The sequence below is a fragment of the Anopheles arabiensis genome, unplaced genomic scaffold, assembly GCF_016920715.1.
Source record: "Anopheles arabiensis isolate DONGOLA unplaced genomic scaffold, AaraD3 Autosomal_pericentromeric_contig0004, whole genome shotgun sequence".
Classification (NCBI taxonomy): domain Eukaryota; kingdom Metazoa; phylum Arthropoda; class Insecta; order Diptera; family Culicidae; genus Anopheles; species Anopheles arabiensis.
The window spans coordinates 189,885-211,942 of NW_024412152.1; the positions used below are offsets into that span (position 1 = coordinate 189,885).

Here is a 22,058-nt window from a genome sequence, read left to right on the forward strand (position 1 = left end):
ATTGCGTGCAAAATATTTAAAATAGCTATCAATAATTATTGTTAAACTTTTCAATCAATTATAACATCAAATATAAAGGATTGAAACGTATTAAACGTATATTGTGTGTACATAATCCATGTGTATGCACTGTATGTGTTTTGGCATGGACGTTTGTTTACATTTTTCAATATTAAATTTGAATGATTTCTATGTTATTATAGATGTGAATAACTAGTGAATTATGAGTTGAATCTTCCCCCCTGTAGGTGGATATTCATTTAAACTATGAAAATGCTTCATTTTCGAGACGAAAAGAAAGGCGTATTGCAGTGCATCATGACAGGTCTATAAGACATCGAACAGCTGACAGAGCACCTATCGAACAGAGTCGTGTTTGTTTGTCTCGTTCGATCGGTTCCAGAGCGCCGCCTTAGGCTGCGCTCTGGCACCACTCGAACACGACACCGACTCGAACAAACCCATATAATCATATGGAGGTGCACCAAGGTGGATTTAAAAATATCAGGTGGTGGACTCTAGTGCATTTTGACAATTCGTCACTTGACGTAAGGTCCCCAGGATTCAAACTTTGTTTACATTAATTAAATTGGTTCATATAATTTATCTACCCCATTTTTTCGAATAAACATTGTTTAAAAATATATTTTGAACTTTGGGAGTTCTTATTTCTCAGGTCTCGTAGTACAGTCGTCAACTCGTACGACTTAACAACATGCCCGTCATGAGTTCAAGCCCCAAATAGACCGCGCCGCCATACGTAGGACTGACTATCCTGCTATGTGGGGAATCAATTAGTCGCTGAAAGCCAAGCCCACAAGTGGGTAGAGGCAGGCCTTGACCGACATCGGTTGTTGAGCCAAAGAAGAAGAAGAGTTCTTATTTAACATTGAAACATACATTAAAGTGTGTTATTTTGTGTTATTCTGTAAATTTATTCTAGAATTCTTTGTGTTTTCGACATTTTTGATGATAAAAATTAAGAAATCATTATTTTTTTTTCAATTTTTACCTTAATTCCTCATTATCTACGAGCCGCATGGACAATTTACTTGAGATTAGAACTCATGCTAGCATGATTTTAAATTTCGTGCATAAACAAATCATCAAATCTTTTGTTAATATATTACGTTTTTTCGATAAAATCAATAGACACACTAAAATGCACATAATAACAAAGAAATCTGTTATATTTGCTAAGCTTTGTGTGCGGAAACCAATGGTCAACGGTTCTAAAATGACGTAAAGTCCCTCAACTATGGCTACCCCCCAAAGGCCCTAATCCACCACCTTATATTTTTAATCCACCTTGGAGGTGCACTGTCAGCCACAAACAAACAAACAAGACAAACATGTCAAATCCCATACATTTTTCATGTTCGATGTCGTGTTCGATTGGTGCTTGAGCGCCGGGTAAGCGGTGGCCACATGAAGCAACGATATAGCACACAAACAAAAAGAGAAAATAAACAATCAAAATTCACATGAAAGAGATCAAACAAAGGGAATACGGAGCAAAACAGCCTATTTATGAAAAAATAAATTATTTTTTTCTGTCTGTGAATTCTCCCCACTGTCAAACAGTGTGGCCAGATTATTTTGGCGGTTTTGGTAGGCGCATCAAAATTTCATCGGTAGTTTTCGGTAGATTAAAACTCGAAACTTAACTGAGTTAAAAGAAGTCAAAGCGAAATAAGTGTTCAACGGGGGGTGGGGGGGTTTGGTTGCGCTAATGCGCAAAATGAAAGTTCCATCTCACGAGAATATGCATCCTTTATCTAGGAGATGGATTAGATTTGGTGCAGCGGTCACACAAATGAAGTTCTTTTTGAAGTGTCGCTCTGAAAATTTTACTAGGAATTCTAAGCCAAAGAAGGACTAGATGCTAATTTTGTTTCCCCAGTTCTTTTTCTCGGGGCTCCACGCGACCGCTTAGGGCCGCAGCAGTTTGATTAATTTGATTGTTTTGATTGTTTGGCTGAGTGTTATAGTTCAATGATTAAAAAATGAGATTTTTTCCTTTAAACTCTACACTTTCCCTAGACATTGGTATTTCTGGTCACTTTGCCCACATGTTAACCGTCCAAATAGACATAGAGCGGCAACGTCGCGCGCGACGAAAAATAGCTCAAAATTTCACTCGGTGTAGATCAAAGTAGCTCATTTGACTCAGTCAACCAACTTGTTTTTTATTTGAAAACAGACAAAAATAGGTTAAAATGTGTTCTGATTGAACTGATACAAACTGACTGTCTATTGTTTTGAATTACTGATGATGATTATGGATCGAAATAAGTTAAAATAATACATTCAGTAGGCGACAAATCATATATAAGCACATTTGGGATGTTGAAATAAGAAAATGCAATTATGTAGGTTTATTATATTGATACCAAGTAGACGTCCAGTTTACAAGCTGTAGAAAGAGGCAAACTTAAAGTAAACGCTAAATTACTGTGATATATCACTTTGTTTCAAAATGAACATTCGCCTGTTCGTTGGCCTTAACAAGCATAGCAATCAGATTTATTTGATGTATTTGATAAATTGATCAGATATAATAAACACGAATTAAAATAATGGGTGTTCTTGTGTGGCTTATTTAGAATTAGTTATTAATTTATTTAGCAAGCATTGACGCAATAAAAGGCCCATTTATTATTATTATTATTATTATTATTATTATTATTATTATTATTATTATTATTATTATTATTATTACCAAAAGAAATATTCTCAACCTGTGGTTGCGTTAGTGACATGACCTGAATAGTTGTTTATTGCAACAAGTTCATTTGTTAAATAGTATAACAGCAATTTTAGGCAATATATTAGTTTAAGAAAAATAGACTATAATAACACGAGCACCAAAAACGAAACCAAACTTAAAATTACTATATTACAAACAGCTTAGATAAAGTGGTCATCTTATAAGTAAGAGGAGAGTATTAGTATGGAACTGTTATCATATTAAATCAGTGAAATAATACCTTAACGTATTCCTTCAATTCATTTATTATGTGTGTACAAACATCACGCACAATAAGGGATACGGAACTGCTAGAAACCTAAAACAAATGGTAATATTATTATCATTTTATATCGTTCAAATATTGCATAAAACTAGACAAAAAGCAAGAGATTCATATGAGTCTCCCGAAGCTAAAAAGCGAAGCCCGATGCATAATCGTTGCTTCGGGCAGATCGAAGGTCGCATCGTTGTATCTTGTCGCTCAATTTTTGGACCAATCCGATTTAAAAGATAGTAAAATTCTTCGCGATTCACACGTAGAAAACTTTCTAGCCGGTTGTTTGGTCCTTCGCCATCTATCGCCCTAAACAGCCGGGTCCAAACGCTTTCCCTCTCCAGAAATAGATCGGTCATCCAGCAGCGCCGTGCATTTTCCTCTTGCTGCAGTTCTTCGTCTTCCTCTTCTATGAGTATCAACATGAGTGTTGCGGTAGCAACGGGTAGGTTTGAGGCGATTTTTAAATTGCAACGGCTGAGTTGAGGAGATTTAAATTGCAACGCAATATTTCATTTGCAACGGCTAAGTTTGGATAGAAATTCGAAGCTATTGTAACTTATCGTATGAGAACGAGATCGCTGGCCTAAATAAACATACAATTGGAACGGCCCGTTTCTTGAGTTCATCGATAAGCATAAGCCACTCGACCAACGCGTAGGGTAATAAAAATATTTAGATCTGGTGCACCCCGTAGGAGGACAGAAATGCATGAAGAACGACCGAGAAAAGAAAACATAAAGATTATAAACAAATTGTTGCATGCATTGCAAAAAAAAGGGCCACGGTCAAGTGTTTGTAGGATCAATCTAGAAGGCGTAGACTTGAAGTATAAACAAATTGCTGCATGCATTGACAAAAAGGGCCACGGTACTTTCACACACTGGCACCAATACAATTAAACGACGTGTACGGACACGTTCAACACCATCAAAAATGTTAGCATATAAGAACCAATTTTGTCAAATAAACGAGCAGATCTAACTTAGAAACGGAACGGAAAACGTCTCGATTTTCTTTGAACGTCTTGGCCTTTCCTAGGTTTTTTTTCTTTAGGTCTCATCCGGGTCCCTCTGCCCCCATCCGAAAAGTTATTTGAATGAATTGTGCCACTTTCGAAGCATAGGTTCCCACGAACCGCGAACACTAGCCGAAGGTTTAAGGCCGCGGGGCCATGGGGATTCTCAACGCTCTTTTTCTCAAGCACTCATGAGTGCTTTTGAGAAAACCTCGTTCTCAGCGTTTGTCGAATCGGAACAAAATCAGTTTTGAGAATCTTTGAGAATCTTTGAGAAAGTTGACGATGCAGCGATCGGCTAACTGAAATATGGAGGATTGTGCTATTTATTTATCGGAAATCACTTTGGAAAATGTATTCAATGTTTATAATTGAAAACGTTAAAAAAAATGCGATTAAAACCTGTTTTTCTATTTAAAGCTCTAAATCAAGCTTGAGTGTCTATATCAGTTTCTCAGAGTGAGAAAAACTGACGACGGCCACGGGCTTGAGTCTGAGAACAAGTTTTGAGTGCTTGAGAAACTTAAATGAGTGCTTGAGAACGTTTTCTCAGCTTGAGAAAGCCCCGTGGCCCCACGGCCGTATGTACAATTTATTTTGGTAACTCCTTTCGGGCAGAAACCCATCTTTATATAAATTTGTTTTCGGTTGAATCTCAGGACATTGAAGGCCTTTCCTTCGCGTGGCCTGGCCCGAGTTCCGCCGACAACATTGGTGGCTCCAGAGAGGAAACGAATTCTCATTCGTCAGTACAGATTGAAGCTCCAGTCAGGAGACGAATTCCTTATCATCCAGAGATGAAACGAATTATTATTCGTTGACATTGGTTTAGCACCGGGGAGGATGCGAATTATTATTCGATCCAGTTTGTAAAGAGAGTAACTTTTTACAAGAACGATCCTGTCCACAGAGAAGGCGTTCAATTTCAAGGGTCATAGCAAAAGGAACAAGCGAACTCTACCTGTTGGGATAAATCCTTCAGTTATTAAAAACTGACCTACGCGCTACCTTGAGCAACAGTAGTTGCATACAGGGTTTCCACGATTTATTGGTCAGTTCCCATGATTTATTGGTGCGTTCCCACGATTTTTTGGTCGTATCCTATAGATTTTTGGTTCGTTCCCATATTTTATTGGTATTTTCCAATTGGATATCAATACAATTGGACCAAAAAATTCTGGGAAACGACCAAAAAATCGTGGGAACGCACAAAAAAAAAATGGGAACCCACCAAAAATTCATGGGAACCAACCAATAAATCGTGGGAAACCCTGTAATAATTTCGGTTGCTAAACCAGAGAAGGAAGATCAATCAACACCAAAATGGGTTTAAAGGGTAAGAAGTACTTCGTTAATAACGAAGCCGGACTCTGCAGACTGTGTACACAGGCAGATGATTCCGAATCAAAAATGGTCCAGTGTGAAGAGTGTGACCGATGGTTTCACTTGGCTTGTGCTAAGCTTAACACGAAACCAACCAACGGGGAAGAATACATTTGTATTAAATGTAAGGATAATTTTTCGCAAGAAATGCCGCTTCCCAAAGCCCACAATTCTGTGGTATCGGCTTTGATTGAAGCACTGAAGCAAAATCGCATGAACGATAATATGTTCTACAAACGTACAACATTAAGAGAACTTCCATACTTCGATGGAAGAGCAAAAGATTGGCCTAAATTCAAAAAGGCATTTGATGAAACCTCGGAGGAAGCTGGGTTCAGTAATTTAGAAAACTTGAATCGCCTTCAAACTTATCTTAAGGGAGACGCAGAAAGAAGCGTAAGATCACTTTTTCTGGATCCCATAAACGTAAATATGATTATCAAAAGATTGGAGGAAGTATACGGAAGACCTGAAATCGTTTATCAGGAGTTACTGTACGATGTTACAAAAATTCAGGTGGAAAATAACAAAATCCCCGAACTAAGCGAAGCGCTTGAAAATCTTGTAACGAACATGCAGGTTATGAAAAAGAAGGAATATTTGTACGATCATCGACTTATTGATGATTTGGTAGGCAAAATGCCATTTTACCTCCAAACTAATTGGATTGCATACAAAGGTAACATTCAGAAAGACGAGATTGTCACTCTTACGCATTTATCGGATTGGCTCATACCAATCGCAAGCACAATACGGCAACTACCGAAACAAAATAATCATTTGGATTATTCAGCAACTTTACATATACCAAGCAAAGGTAATAACACATTCTTTGATGATATGATATTTTGTCATAAAGGATCGCTCAATCCAGAGCCGATAAAAGATCGGCCAGAACACTCAAATAGTTTATCCAGGTTTATTAATGATAAATCATTAGCAGAAACTAGTTCATCAAGAACAAACGATCATTCGGAAATCTAAGGCTTTCTAGGAGCAATCACTTCCCAAAATAACATTTGTTCAAACGAAGCAAAGGAAGAAGAGAACACCACAATAAATAGGTTGCCTCACAAACGTAAACGATTGACACCACCGAAAAGGAAGGTCAAAGAGAAGAGGAAAGATGAATCAGTTACAATGTCAACAGAAACAGCATTAGAGTGTGCGGACAGAAAAGAAAATCAAATGCAAACCGAAGGCGATAAGAACAAGGAAAATAATGAGAGAACGATTAAAGTAAATAGAGGTGTGCAAGAAATTGAAAATTTGCTAGAACCCATAAACATTTTTGGACACAAAAGGCAATAGAGGTAAAGATTGAAATCTTAGATGAAGGTATATCATTTGATATCAGTAATGAAGTACAATCAGTATCAGAAACTTCGATTGGTAAAACATTTATTGATCATGATCATGAGAGTATTTTGATGGGTATAGAACAAAATGAATTGACAAATTTCAATGTGCAGGAAATAACGAAAACAGAATTGGGAAAATATAATGAAATAAAAGAAGTATCAGAACTCGAAATAAATAATAAGGAGCTAGACAAAAATAACGATACAGCTCAACATTCAAAAAAAGATCTAAATACACTAGACATGACAATGATCACAAGTTTGAATACTTTGAACAAACAACTCTTGCGTGGGTTAAAAATCAAATTAGACTTTTATGAAAGAGACAATAACGATGCTGGTAGGACTTATCTGAAAATGAAATTATTAACACAAGAACCCATCAAAGCAAACACGAGATACGACTTAAAGAAATGGTCCCTTTATTGGGAGGAGTTTAAAATATTTTTGATGGAAATGCAATCAGTTGCAAAAGTAGTTAACATAAACGAGAGAATAAAAAAATATTTTCCTAAAGAAAGCCAAGAAAAAGAGCATACATTGAAAATACGAAAGCTAGGCATAAATGAAACTTCCGCAATAACTGAGGTGCAGAACAATCTTTGCAAACGGTTAATTAATTACTACGTGCACTTACTACTTTGGATTTCGAGCATCCTTGCAACATACGCCACTTTCACCAAAGCACACGGTGAAAACAAACTTCAACTTCCTTACGAGAGAGGAAAACTATTTGGTCATCTGGGGAAGATTCTGGAACCGCGCAGACATCATCCGAGGCGAATTGCGACAGACGTTGAATCAAAAGCAAGCATCATATATAAGCATCGGCTGATCGTCATCTAACCGTTGTATTGCATTGATTGAAGATTATTCAATTTAATTAAGGAAAACAATATATTGAATGGAAGTAAAATAGCCGGATCAAGTATCCATACATCGCTCAAACCAGAGTTAGGTGTAATTCATAGTGATGAATTACAAGGGGGAGAAATGTTGCGGTAGCAACGGGTAGGTTTGAGGCGATTTTTAAATTGCAACGGCTGAGTTGAGGAGATTTAAATTGCAACGCAATATTTCATTTGCAACGGCTAAGTTTGGATAGAAATTCGAAGCTATTGTAACTTATCGTATGAGAACGAGATCGCTGGCCTAAATAAACATACAATTGGAACGGCCCGTTTCTTGAGTTCATCGATAAGCATAAGCCACTCGACCAACGCGTAGGGTAATAAAAATATTTAGATCTGGTGCACCCCGTAGGAGGACAGAAATGCATGAAGAACGACCGAGAAAAGAAAACATAAAGATTATAAACAAATTGTTGCATGCATTGCAAAAAAAGGGCCACGGTCAAGTGTTTGTAGGATCAATCTAGAAGGCGTAGACTTGAAGTATAAACAAATTGCTGCATGCATTGACAAAAAGGGCCACGGTACTTTCACACACTGGCACCAATACAATTAAACGACGTGTACGGACACGTTCAACACCATCAAAAATGTTAGCATATAAGAACCAATTTTGTCAAATAAACGAGCAGATCTAACTTAGAAACGGAACGGAAAACGTCTCGATTTTCTTTGAACGTCTTGGCCTTTCCTAGGTTTTTTTTCTTTAGGTCTCATCCGGGTCCCTCTGCCCCCATCCGAAAAGTTATTTGAATGAATTGTGCCACTTTCGAAGCATAGGTTCCCACGAACCGCGAACACTAGCCGAAGGTTTAATGTACAATTTATTTTGGTAACTCCTTTCGGGCAGAAACCCATCTTTATATAAATTTGTTTTCGGTTGAATCTCAGGACATTGAAGGCCTTTCCTTCGCGTGGCCTGGCCCGAGTTCCGCCGACAACAATGAGAGTAGCCACTTCAGCCGCTAAAGTTGGAAGAAGTTGATTTATTTCCATTTTTCCACTGTAAAAAAAGAAACTTTGTGTATCACGGCAAAAACACAACCGGAGTGATCTCCGCATAATATAAACACAACCAACTATGTTTGACAACCACAATATGACAGCTGAACATACACGGATTGAAAAGCTCCCAAACGATAGCTACATCGTGTAGCTACATTTGACAAATAGAACAAAAGAAAATGTGTAGCTGTCATTTGTAGTCGCATACATGAATGCAGCGTGTAGGGCCAGCTTTAGGCGGCGCTCTAGCAGCAATCGAACACGACATCCGACACGAACAAACCCATATAATCATATGGAGGTGCACTGTCAGACACAAACAAACAAACAAGAAAAACGTCGAGTCGAACAGAACAAGTTGATTCTGTCTGTGATGTTCGATACCCACCTGTGCTGTGAGTACCTTGGCTGTCAAACGCTTCACAGCTACAGTAGATAGAATTCAATTCGGGAGATTTTTAAGTTTGTTTACGTAGTTTGTCTCTTTTTCTTCTTAAAATTGCGTGCAAAATATTTAAAATAGCTATCAATAATTATTGTTAAACTTTTCAATCAATTATAACATCAAATATAAAGGATTGAAACGTATTAAACGTATATTGTGTGTACATAATCCATGTGTATGCACTGTATGTGTTTTGGCATGGACGTTTGTTTACATTTTTCAATATTAAATTTGAATGATTTCTATGTTATTATAGATGTGAATAACTAGTGAATTATGAGTTGAATCTTCCCCCTGTAGGTGGATATTCATTTAAACTATGAAAATGCTTCATTTTCGAGACGAAAAGAAAGGCGTATTGCAGTGCATCATGACAGGTCTATAAGACATCGAACAGCTGACAGAGCACCTATCGAACAGAGTCGTGTTTGTTTGTCTCGTTCGATCGGTTCCAGAGCGCCGCCTTAGGCTGCGCTCTGGCACCACTCGAACACGACACCGACTCGAACAAACCCATATAATCATATGGAGGTGCACCAAGGTGGATTTAAAAATATCAGGTGGTGGACTCTAGTGCATTTTGACAATTCGTCACTTGACGTAAGGTCCCCAGGATTCAAACTTTGTTTACATTAATTAAATTGGTTCATATAATTTATCTACCCCATTTTTTCGAATAAACATTCTTTAAAAATATATTTTGAACTTTGGGAGTTCTTATTTCTCAGGTCTCGTAGTACAGTCGTCAACTCGTACGACTTAACAACATGCCCGTCATGAGTTCAAGCCCCAAATAGACCGCGCCGCCATACGTAGGACTGACTATCCTGCTATGTGGGGAATCAATTAGTCGCTGAAAGCCAAGCCCACAAGTGGGTAGAGGCAGGCCTTGACCGACATCGGTTGTTGAGCCAAAGAAGAAGAAGAGTTCTTATTTAACATTGAAACATACATTAAAGTGTGTTATTTTGTGTTATTCTGTGAATTTATTCTAGAATTCTTTGTGTTTTCGACATTTTTGATGATAAAAATTAAGAAATCATTATTTTTTTTCAATTTTTACCTTAATTCCTCATTATCTACGAGCCGCATGGACAATTTACTTGAGATTAGAACTCATGCTAGCATGATTTTAAATTTCGTGCATAAACAAATCATCAAATCTTTTGTTAATATATTACGTTTTTTCGATAAAATCAATAGACACACTAAAATGCACATAATAACAAAGAAATCTGTTATATTTGCTAAGCTTTGTGTGCGGAAACCAATGGTCAACGGTTCTAAAATGACGTAAAGTCCCTCAACTATGGCGACCCCCCAAAGGCCCTAATCCACCACCTGATATTTTTAATCCACCTTGGAGGTGCACTGTCAGCCACAAACAAACAAACAAGACAAACATGTCAAATCCCATACATTTTTCATGTTCGATGTCGTGTTCGATTGGTGCTTGAGCGCCGGGTAAGCGGTGGCCACATGAAGCAACGATATAGCACACAAACAAAAAGAGAAAATAAACAATCAAAATTCACATGAAAGAGATCAAACAAAGGGAATACGGAGCAAAACAGCCTATTTATGAAAAAATAAATTATTTTTTTCTGTCTGTGAATTCTCCCCACTGTCAAACAGTGTGGCCAGATTATTTTGGCGGTTTTGGTAGGCGCATCAAAATTTCATCGGTAGTTTTCGGTAGATTAAAACTCGAAACTTAACTGAGTTAAAAGAAGTGAAAGCGAAAGAAGTGTTCAACGGGGGTAGGTTTGGTTGCGCTAATGCGCAAAATGAAAGTTCCATCTCACGAGAATATGCATCCTTTATCTAGGAGATGGATTAGATTTGGTGCAGCGGTCACACAAATGAAGTTCTTTTTGAAGTGTCGCTCTGAAAATTTTACTAGGAATTCTAAGCCAAAGAAGGACTAGATGCTAATTTTGTTTCCCCAGTTCTTTTTCTCGGGGCTCCACGCGACCGCTTAGGGCCGCAGCAGTTTGATTAATTTGATTGTTTTGATTGTTTGGCTGAGTGTTATAGTTCAATGATTAAAAAATGAGATTTTTTCCTTTAAACTCTACACTTTCCCTAGACATTGGTATTTCTGGTCACTTTGCCCACATGTTAACCGTCCAAATAGACATAGAGCGGCAACGTCGCGCGCGACGAAAAATAGCTCAAAATTTCACTCGGTGTAGATCAAAGTAGCTCATTTGACTCAGTCAACCAACTTGTTTTTTATTTGAAAACAGACAAAAATAGGTTAAAATGTGTTCTGATTGAACTGATACAAACTGACTGTCTATTGTTTTGAATTACTGATGATGATTATGGATCGAGATAAGTTAAAATAATACATTCAGTAGGCGACAAATCATATATAAGCACATTTGGGATGTTGAAATAAGAAAATGCAATTATGTAGGTTTATTATATTGATACCAAGTAGACGTCCAGTTTACAAGCTGTAGAAAGAGGCAAACTTAAAGTAAACGCTAAATTACTGTGATATATCACTTTGTTTCCAAAATGAACAGTCGTCTGTTCGTTGGCCTTAACAAGCATAGCAATCAGATTTATTTGATGTATTTGATAAATTGATCAGATATAATAAAAACGAATTAAAATAATGGGTGTTCTTGTGTGGCTTATTTAGAATTAGTTATTAATTTATTTAGCAAGCACTGACGCAATAAAAGGCCCATTTATTATTATTATTATTATTATAATTATTATAATTATTATTATTATTATTATTATTATTATTATTGTTATTATTATTATGATTATTATTATTATTATTATTTTTATTATTATTATTATTATTATTACCAAAAGAAATATTCTCAACCTGTGGTTGCGTTAGTGACATGACCTGAATAGTTGTTTATTGCAACAAGTTCATTTGTTAAATAGTATAACAGCAATTTTAGGCAATATATTAGTTTTAGAAAAATAGACTATAATAACACGAGCACCAGAAAACGAAACCAAACTTAAAATTACTATATTACAAACAGCTTAGATAAAGTGGTCATCTTATAAGTAAGAGGAGAGTATTAGTATGGAACTGTTATCATATTAAATCAGTGAAATAATACCTTAACGTATTCCTTCAATTCATTTATTATGTGTGTACAAACATCACGCACAATAAGGGATACGGAACTGCTAGAAACCTAAAACAAATGGTAATATTATTATCATTTTATATCGTTCAAATATTGCATAAAACTTACCCTAAACAAAAAAAGCAAGAGATTCATATGAGTCTCCCGAAGCTAAAAAGCGAAGCCCGATGCATAATCGTTGCTTCGGGCAGATCGAAGGTCGCATCGTTGTATCTTGTCGCTCAATTTTTGGACCAATCCGATTTAAAAGATAGTAAAATTCTTCGCGATTCACACGTAGAAAACTTTCTAGCCGGTTGTTTGGTCCTTCGCCATCTATCGCCCTAAACAGCCGGGTCCAAACGCTTTCCCTCTCCAGAAATAGATCGGTCATCCAGCAGCGCCGTGCATTTTCCTCTTGCTGCAGTTCTTCGTCTTCCTCTTCTATGAGTATCAACATGAGAGTAGCCACTTCAGCCGCTAAAGTTGGAAGAAGTTGATTTATTTCCATTTTTCCACTGTAAAAAAAAAGAAACTTTGTGTATCACGGCAAAAACACAACCGGAGTGATCTCCGCATAATATAAACACAACCAACTATGTTTGACAACCACAATATGACAGCTGAACATACACGGATTGAAAAGCTCCCAAACGATAGCTACATCGTGTAGCTACATTTGACAAATAGAACAAAAGAAAATGTGTAGCTGTCATTTGTAGTCGCATACATGAATGCAGCGTGTAGGGCCAGCTTTAGGCGGCGCTCTAGCAGCAATCGAACACGACATCCGACACGAACAAACCCATATAATCATATGGAGGTGCACTGTCAGACACAAACAAACAAACAAGAAAAACGTCGAGTCGAACAGAACAAGTTGATTCTGTCTGTGATGTTCGATACCCACCTGTGCTGTGAGTACCTTGGCTGTCAAACGCTTCACAGCTACAGTAGATAGAATTCAATTCGGGTTAGTAGTAGTAGTTTGTCTCTTTTTCTTCTTAAAATTGCGTGCAAAATATTTAAAATAGCTATCAATAATTATTGATAAACTTTAGAAATCAATTATAACATCAAATATAAAGGATTGAAACGTATTAAACGTATATTGTGTGTACATAATCCATGTGTATGCACTGTATGTGTTTTGGCATGGATGTTTGTTTACATTTTTCAATATTAAATTTGAATGATTTCTATGTTATTATAGATGTGAATAACTAGTGAATTATGAGTTGAATCTTCCCCCTGTAGGTGGATATTCATTTAAACTATGAAAATGCTTCATTTTCGAGACGAAAAGAAAGGCGTATTGCAGTGCATCATGACAGGTCTATAAGACATCGAACAGCTGACAGAGCACCTATCGAACAGAGTCGTGTTTGTTTGTCTCGTTCGATCGGTTCCAGAGCGCCGCCTTAGGCTGCGCTCTGGCACCACTCGAACACGACACCGACTCGAACAAACCCATATAATCATATGGAGGTGCACCAAGGTGGATTTAAAAATATCAGGTGGTGGACTCTAGTGCATTTTGACAATTCGTCACTTGACGTAAGGTCCCCAGGATTCAAACTTTGTTTACATTAATTAAATTGGTTCATATAATTTATCTACCCCATTTTTTCGAATAAACATTCTTTAAAAATATATTTTGAACTTTGGGAGTTCTTATTTCTCAGGTCTCGTAGTACAGTCGTCAACTCGTACGACTTAACAACATGCCCGTCATGAGTTCAAGCCCCAAATAGACCGCGCCGCCATACGTAGGACTGACTATCCTGCTATGTGGGGAATCAATTAGTCGCTGAAAGCCAAGCCCACAAGTGGGTAGAGGCAGTCCTTGACCGACATCGGTTGTTGAGCCAAAGAAGAAGAAGAGTTCTTATTTAACATTGAAACATACATTAAAGTGTGTTATTTTGTGTTATTCTGTGAATTTATTCTAGAATTCTTTGTGTTTTCGACATTTTTGATGATAAAAATTAAGAAATCATTATTTTTTTCAATTTTTACCTTAATTCCTCATTATCTACGAGCCGCATGGACAATTTACTTGAGATTAGAACTCATGCTAGCATGATTTTAAATTTCGTGCATAAACAAATCATCAAATCTTTTGTTAATATATTACGTTTTTTCGATAAAATCAATAGACACACTAAAATGCACATAATAACAAAGAAATCTGTTATATTTGCTAAGCTTTGTGTGCGGAAACCAATGGTCAACGGATCTAAAATGACGTAAAGTCCCTCAACTATGGCGACCCCCCAAAGGCCCTAATCCACCACCTGATATTTTTAATCCACCTTGGAGGTGCACTGTCAGCCACAAACAAACAAACAAGACATACATGTCAAATCCCATACATTTTTCATGTTCGATGTCGTGTTCGATTGGTGCTTGAGCGCCGGGTAAGCGGTGGCCACATGAAGCAACGATATAGCACACAAACAAAAAGAGAAAATAAACAATCAAAATTCACATGAAAGAGATCAAACAAAGGGAATACGGAGCAAAACAGCCTATTTATGAAAAAATAAATTATTTTTTTCTGTCTGTGAATTCTCCCCACTGTCAAACAGTGTGGCCAGATTATTTTGGCGGTTTTGGTAGGCGCATCAAAATTTCATCGGTAGTTTTCGGTAGATTAAAACTCGAAACTTAACTGAGTTAAAAGAAGTGAAAGCGAAAGAAGTGTTCAACGGGGGGTGGGGGGGGTTTGGTTGCGCTAATGCGCAAAATGAAAGTTCCATCTCACGAGAATATGCATCCTTTATCTAGGAGATGGATTAGATTTGGTGCAGCGGTCACACAAATGAAGTACTTTTTGAAGTGTCGCTCTGAAAATTTTACTAGGAATTCTAAGCCAAAGAAGGACTAGATGCTCATTTTGTTTCCCCAGTTCTTTTTCTCGGGGCTCCACGCGACCGCTTAGGGCCGCAGCAGTTTGATTAATTTGATTGTTTTGATTGTTTGGCTGAGTGTTATAGTTCAATGATTAAAAAAAATGAGATTTTTTCCTTTAAACTCTACACTTTCCCTAGACATTGGTATTTCTGGTCACTTTGCCCACATGTTAACCGTCCAAATAGACATAGAGCGGCAACGTCGCGCGCGACGAAAAATAGCTCAAAATTTCACTCGGTGTAGATCAAAGTAGCTCATTTGACTCAGTCAACCAACTTGTTTTTTATTTGAAAACAGACAAAAATAGGTTAAAATGTGTTCTGATTGAACTGATACAAACTGACTGTCTATTGTTTTGAATTACTGATGATGATTATGGATCGAAATAAGTTAAAATAATACATTCAGTAGGCGACAAATCATATATAAGCACATTTGGGATGTTGAAATAAGAAAATGCAATTATGTAGGTTTATTATATTGATACCAAGTAGACGTCCAGTTTACAAGCTGTAGAAAGAGGCAAACTTAAAGTAAACGCTAAATTACTGTGATATATCACTTTGTTTCAAAATGAACAGTCGCCTGTTCGTTGGCCTTTACAAGCATAGCAATCAGATTTATTTGATGTATTTGATAAATTGATCAGATATAATAAACACGAATTAAAATAATGGGTGTTCTTGTGTGTCTTATTTAGAATTAGTTATTAATTTATTTAGCAAGCACTGACGCAATAAAAGGCCCATTTATTATTATTATTATTATTATTATTATTATTATTATTATTATTATTATTATTACTATTATTTCTATTATTATTATTATTATTATTATTATTATTATTATTATTATTACTATTATTTCTATTATTATTATTATTATTATAATTATTATTATTTTTATAATTATTATTATTATTATTATTATTATTATTATTATTATTATTATTATTATTATTACCAAAAGAAATATTCTCAACCTGTGGTTGCGTTAGTGACATGACCTGAATAGTTGTTTATTGCAACAAGTTCATTTGTTAAATAGTATAACAGCAATTTTAGGCAATATATTAGTTTTAGAAAAATAGACTATAATAACACGAGCACCAGAAAACGAAACGAAACTTAAAATTACTATATATACAAACAGCTTAGATAAAGTGGTCATCTTATAAGTAAGAGGAGAGTATTAGTATGGAACTGTTATCATATTAAATCAGTGAAATAATACCTTAACGTATTCCTTCAATTAATTTATTATGTGTGTACAAACATCACGCACAATAAGGGATACGGAACTGCTAGAAACATAATACAAATGGTAATATTATTATCATTTTATATCGTTCAAATATTGCATAAAACTTACCCTAAACAAAGAAGCAAGAGATTCATATGAGTCTCCCGAAGCTAAAAAGCGAAGCCCGATGCATAATCGTTGCTTCGGGCAGATCGAAGGTAGCATCGTTGTATCTTGTCGCTCAATTTTTGGACCAATCCGATTTAAAAGATAGTAAAATTCTTCGCGATTCACACGTAGAAAACTTTCTAGCCGGTTGTTTGGTCCTTCGCCATCTATCGCCCTAAACAGCCGGGTCCAAACGCTTTCCCTCTCCAGAAATAGATCGGTCATCCAGCAGCGCCGTGCATTTTCCTCTTGCTGCAGTTCTTCGTCTTCCTCTTCTATGAGTATCAACATGAGAGTAGCCACTTCAGCCGCTAAAGTTGGAAGAAGTTGATTTATTTCCATTTTTCCACTGTAAAAAAAAAGAAACTTTGTGTATCACGGCAAAAACACAACCGGAGTGATCTCCGCATAATATAAACACAACCAACTATGTTTGACAACCACAATATGACAGCTGAACATACACGGATTGAAAAGCTCCCAAACGATAGCTACATCGTGTAGCTACATTTGACAAATAGAACAAAAGAAAATGTGTAGCTGTCATTTGTAGTCGCATACATGAATGCAGCGTGTAGGGCCAGCTTTAGGCGGCGCTCTAGCAGCAATCGAACACGACATCCGACACGAACAAACCCATATAATCATATGGAGGTGCACTGTCAGACACAAACAAACAAACAAGAAAAACGTCGAGTCGAACATGTCAGTTGATTCTGTCTGTGATGTTCGATACCCACCTGTGCTGTGAGTACCTTGGCTGTCAAACGCTTCACAGCTACAGTAGATATAATTCAATTCGGGACATTTTTAAGTTTGTTTACGTAGTTTGTCTCTTTTTCTTCTTAAAATTGCGTGCAAAATATTTAAAATAGCTATCAATAATTATTGTTAAACTTTTCAATCAATTATAACATCAAATATAAAGGATTATTATTATTATTATTATTATTATTTATTCCGAAAGTTATCCAGCTGGCATAAGCTTACATAACATACTTATTTCTATAGTTAATGCTAAAGAACAGTGCTAACAAAAACGCATCAAAAAACATAACAAGTTTAACTGTCAATCAACCAAATAAAAATAAAGAAAACAACATAAACTGTGGAAGCGTCATATTAAGCTATGTAAAAAGGTCCGTAAATTGTTTAAGTTTGAGTTCAAGTCGACATTGTTTCCTAGCGAGTTATAAGCACTTAACATTTTTAATAAAGGATCGTTTGATCCAAAATTAGTCGATCTGAATTCTATGTTAAATAATGTCCTGGTTCTTAACATTCTACTGGGGGCCTGAAAGTTCAATTTACTCAGAATTGACGGGGCGTCTAAAGATCCGGTAACAAGTTTGTGTATAAATAAGCACTGTGCCGTCTTTCTTCTATGTTGCAGAGGTTCTAGTCCAAATAGCAGGCACCTTGTACGGTAAGAGGGACAAACAGAATTACGAGACCATGGGAGACGGTAAAACAATGAACGAGTGAGCTTGCGTTGAACCGATTCTAGCCTATCTATTAAATATTGCTGTGTCGGAGTCCAAATAATACTAGCGAATTCTAAGGTAGGACGGACAATTGCACAATACAGAGCTTTTATACTGAATGGATCTTTGAAGTCTTTCGCAACACGCAAAATGAATCCTAACAAACGGAAGGCTTTTGAAAGTATTGCTTCATAGTGGTTCTGTAACGTAAGTCTGCTATCTAAATGGACGCCTAAATCGCGAATCACATTTTTACGCGGCACTGATCTATCATCAATTTTATAATCGTAAACAATGGGGGTTCTTTTTTCTAGTGTAGGATATAACAGAGCATTTAGATATGTTGAGACGCATACAATTTGATTTACACCATGAGTTAAATCGAGTTAAGCAGTTTTGAAGGGTAAAACAATCGGTTTGATCTGATATCGGTAGAAACATTTTCATATCATCTGCATAAAACAATTTTTCGCAATCTGGTATAACATAAATAACATCGTTTATGAAAATGTTAAAAAGAATAGGTCCGAGAATACTGCCTTGTGGAACCCCGGACGTGTTGGTGAATGGTGCAGATATAGAGGAGGAAATATTCACTGTTATATGCCTATCACTTAAATAACAGGAGAGCCAATGAACTAGCGCCCCATTTACTCCGTAGCTTGATAGTTTTGAAATTAGCATTGAATGATTTACGGAGTCAAAGGCAGCACTGAAGTCGGTGTAGATTACGTCTACCTGTTTACCATTGTCCATTGCAGGATAGCAGGTGCTCAATAAAGAGAGAAGGTTTGTTTCAATTGAGCGGTTGGGTAGAAAGCCGTGCTGATCATTGGAGATTATATTTTTAAAACCACTTGATAGGTGTTTCGAAATGGTGATCTCAAAAATTTTGCTGACTGCACATAACATATAAATACCACGGTAATTACATATGTCATTTCTCTTTCCATTTTTGTAAACCGGGAACATGAATGAAGATTTCCATGCTTGAGGGAAGCGTTTCTGCTGCAAAGACTTGTTGAACAATGTGGTCAAGACAGGAGTTAAAGCATCTCTGCAGCGTTTGAAAATAGCACTGGGTATAGCGTCAGGCCCAGTAGCGAATGAAAGCTTCAACTCGTTGATAGCCGAGGCAATGTCAGCTTCAGACAGAACAGGAAGAGGAATGTCGGCAGCATCAGGTATATGGTTGAACGTAACAGCATTAGTGACTGGTGGCGAGTTACTCACGTATGTTGATGAAAAGTAATCAGCAAATGCTTGACTGATTTCAACATTACCGGTGTACGATCTTCCGTTCAGAAGCATCATTGATGGAAGTCTGTTACTATCTCGTTTTTGTCGAGCAAAACTAAAAAACGTTCTTGGATCCCTTTTAAATCGGTTTTCTATTTTTCTTACGTAGTTGGCGTAGGCTCGGCGATTAAGTGTCTGGTACAGACGGGCAGCTTTAATAAATATTCTTCTATTGACCTCGTTCTTATGTTGACGGAACATTTTATGGAGTCTTTTTTTCTGTTTTCTCAAGTCTTTTAACCGTGAGATAGACCAGGGTGGCTTGGTTGGGGTCCGATAACGAGGGACAAACTGATCGTAAAAGCTTGTGATTTTATTTGTAAACGACAAAATGTTTTGATTGAGATCCGGGTCTCTGGTGATATGGCTCCAGTCAACGTTGGTAAGGGCCGATGAGAGACCTATAAAATTCGTCTTTCGGAAGTTCCGACTCTGAATATTTGAAGTATGTTGTGGTGTTGTAGTGTGATTTGATTCAGAAAATAGGCGGAGAGCAATCACCGGGTGGTAGGAGTCTGGTTGAATCCAAGGGTCAAGAACGGGCTCCAACTTTAATAAGTGGTAAGGAATCCCATCATCAGCCAAAATAAGGTCCAGTATAGAACCATGGGGATTCATGTAGCAGTTTAGTTGAGACAGTCCTGCATAGTTAAATTCATCGAGGAGAACTGAACAGGAAGGATTAATCCGGGATTCCGATGTATTTAAAACTGCAACACTTTCATTGGATGTGCTCCATACGAGCTGAGACTGATTGAAATCCCCCATAAGGATCATTGTATCATCGGTATATTTATCCCGCACACACCGAAGAGTGGAGCATAAAGCATTTATTGTGTGGGTGTCGTTGCAACGATCCGGTGCAAGGTAGATAGCACCAACTATAAGAGAATTCGTAGGGGTTCTCAGTTGAATCCACAGACTCTCAGTTATGTTTGAAAGAGGAGTGCAAGGGCTAGAGGCAATTTTTTTTTTAACTGCAATAAGAATTCCCCCTCCTCTTGTCTTTGTACTATTAGTAGTGGAACGATCGGTACGGTAAACTGTGAAGCGGTTGTCGTCAAAAAGCATCGTCGAGGAAATAGCATCGTCGAGCCATGTTTCAGTTAAAACTATAACGTCATATTCTGATTCATAACTTGCTGCATATAAATCAGCTGTTTTAGTGCGTAGCCCACGCACATTTTGATAATATATCGAAAGTTCACTCAGGGGAGGCTGCGAGTGTGTGATCGTTGGGAGAGTGTCGGAGAGCGAAACAGTATGATGTTCGGTGTTCGGGTTGTTCTCTTCGGGTGTGAGAGCGTTCGGGACGATCTGTGATCTCATAGTCATACTGGTGAGTTGTATAGGGTATGTGGTGTAAAAAAATCGTTGATATTTTTATTACGGAACTCAAATTGGGCGTATACGAAACCGCGGGGCCAAGTTGCAGGTGAAAGTGCTTTATTCTTAAGTGCATTTGGGAGACTGACCTTGAAGGAGATGAATCGAAGCGTTGCAGGATCACGATCACGAGGAAGTATTTTTTTTACCATACAATTTTTATTTTCAAGGCGATTGGTAATAAAAGTTGTCATATCTTCTTCAGTAACGTGCGGTGCGATGTGAGTGACAAACAACCATACTCGTGACTCAACATTTGGAACGAAGCCTTCAAACGATGAACTTGCATCAGTTGCTGCACCGGTAAGCAATGCGTTTCGATGATTAACGGAATGATTAGCCGAAGCTGCACTGTCAACACCGATTCTTCGATCGATACGGATTGAAACGTATTAAACGTATATTGTGTGTACATAATCCATGTGTATGCACTGTATGTGTTTTGGCATGGATGTTTGTTTACATTTTTCAATATTAAATTTGAATGATTTCTATGTTATTATAGATGTGAATAACTAGTGAATTATGAGTTGAATCTTCCCCCTGTAGGTGGATATTCATTTAAACTATGAAAATGCTTCATTTTCGAGACGAAAAGAAAGGCGTATTGCAGTGCATCATGACAGGTCTATAAGACATCGAACAGCTGACAGAGCACCTATCGAACAGAGTCGTGTTTGTTTGTCTCGTTCGATTGGTCCCAGAGCGCCGCCTTAGGCTGCGCTCTGGCACCACTCGAACACGACAACCGACTCGAACAAACCCATATAATCATATGGAGGTGCACCAAGGTGGATTTAAAAATATCAGGTGGTGGACTCTAGTGCATTTTGACAATTCGTCACTTGACGTAAGGTCCCCAGGATTCAAACTTTGTTTACATTAATTAAATTGGTTCATATAATTTATCTACCCCATTTTTTCGAATAAACATTCTTTAAAAATATATTTTGAACTTTGGGAGTTCTTATTTCTCAGGTCTCGTAGTACAGTCGTCAACTCGTACGACTTAACAACATGCCCGTCATGAGTTCAAGCCCCAAATAGACCGCGCCGCCATACGTAGGACTGACTATCCTGCTATGTGGGGAATCAATTAGTCGCTGAAAGCCAAGCCCACAAGTGGGTAGAGGCAGGCCTTGACCGACATCGGTTGTTGAGCCAAAGAAGAAGAAGAGTTCTTATTTAACATTGAAACATACATTAAAGTGTGTTATTTTGTGTTATTCTGTAAATTTATTCTAGAATTCTTTGTGTTTTCGACATTTTTGATGATAAAAATTAAGAAATCATTATTTTTTTTTTCA

The 22,058-nt window shown here is 37.2% G+C and overlaps 1 long non-coding RNA gene across 1 annotated transcript; it reads right to left on the minus strand.

Moving 5' to 3' along the window:
• Positions 1–8,466: 8,466 nt before the first annotated feature.
• On the minus strand, positions 8,467–12,927 carry LOC120908278. The gene is made up of 2 exons (XR_005741114.1): positions 12,890–12,927; positions 8,467–8,702 (listed from the first exon to the last, which is right to left on the minus strand). It is a non-coding gene; the product is annotated as an uncharacterized LOC120908278 (long non-coding RNA).
• Positions 12,928–22,058: the final 9,131 nt, after the last annotated feature.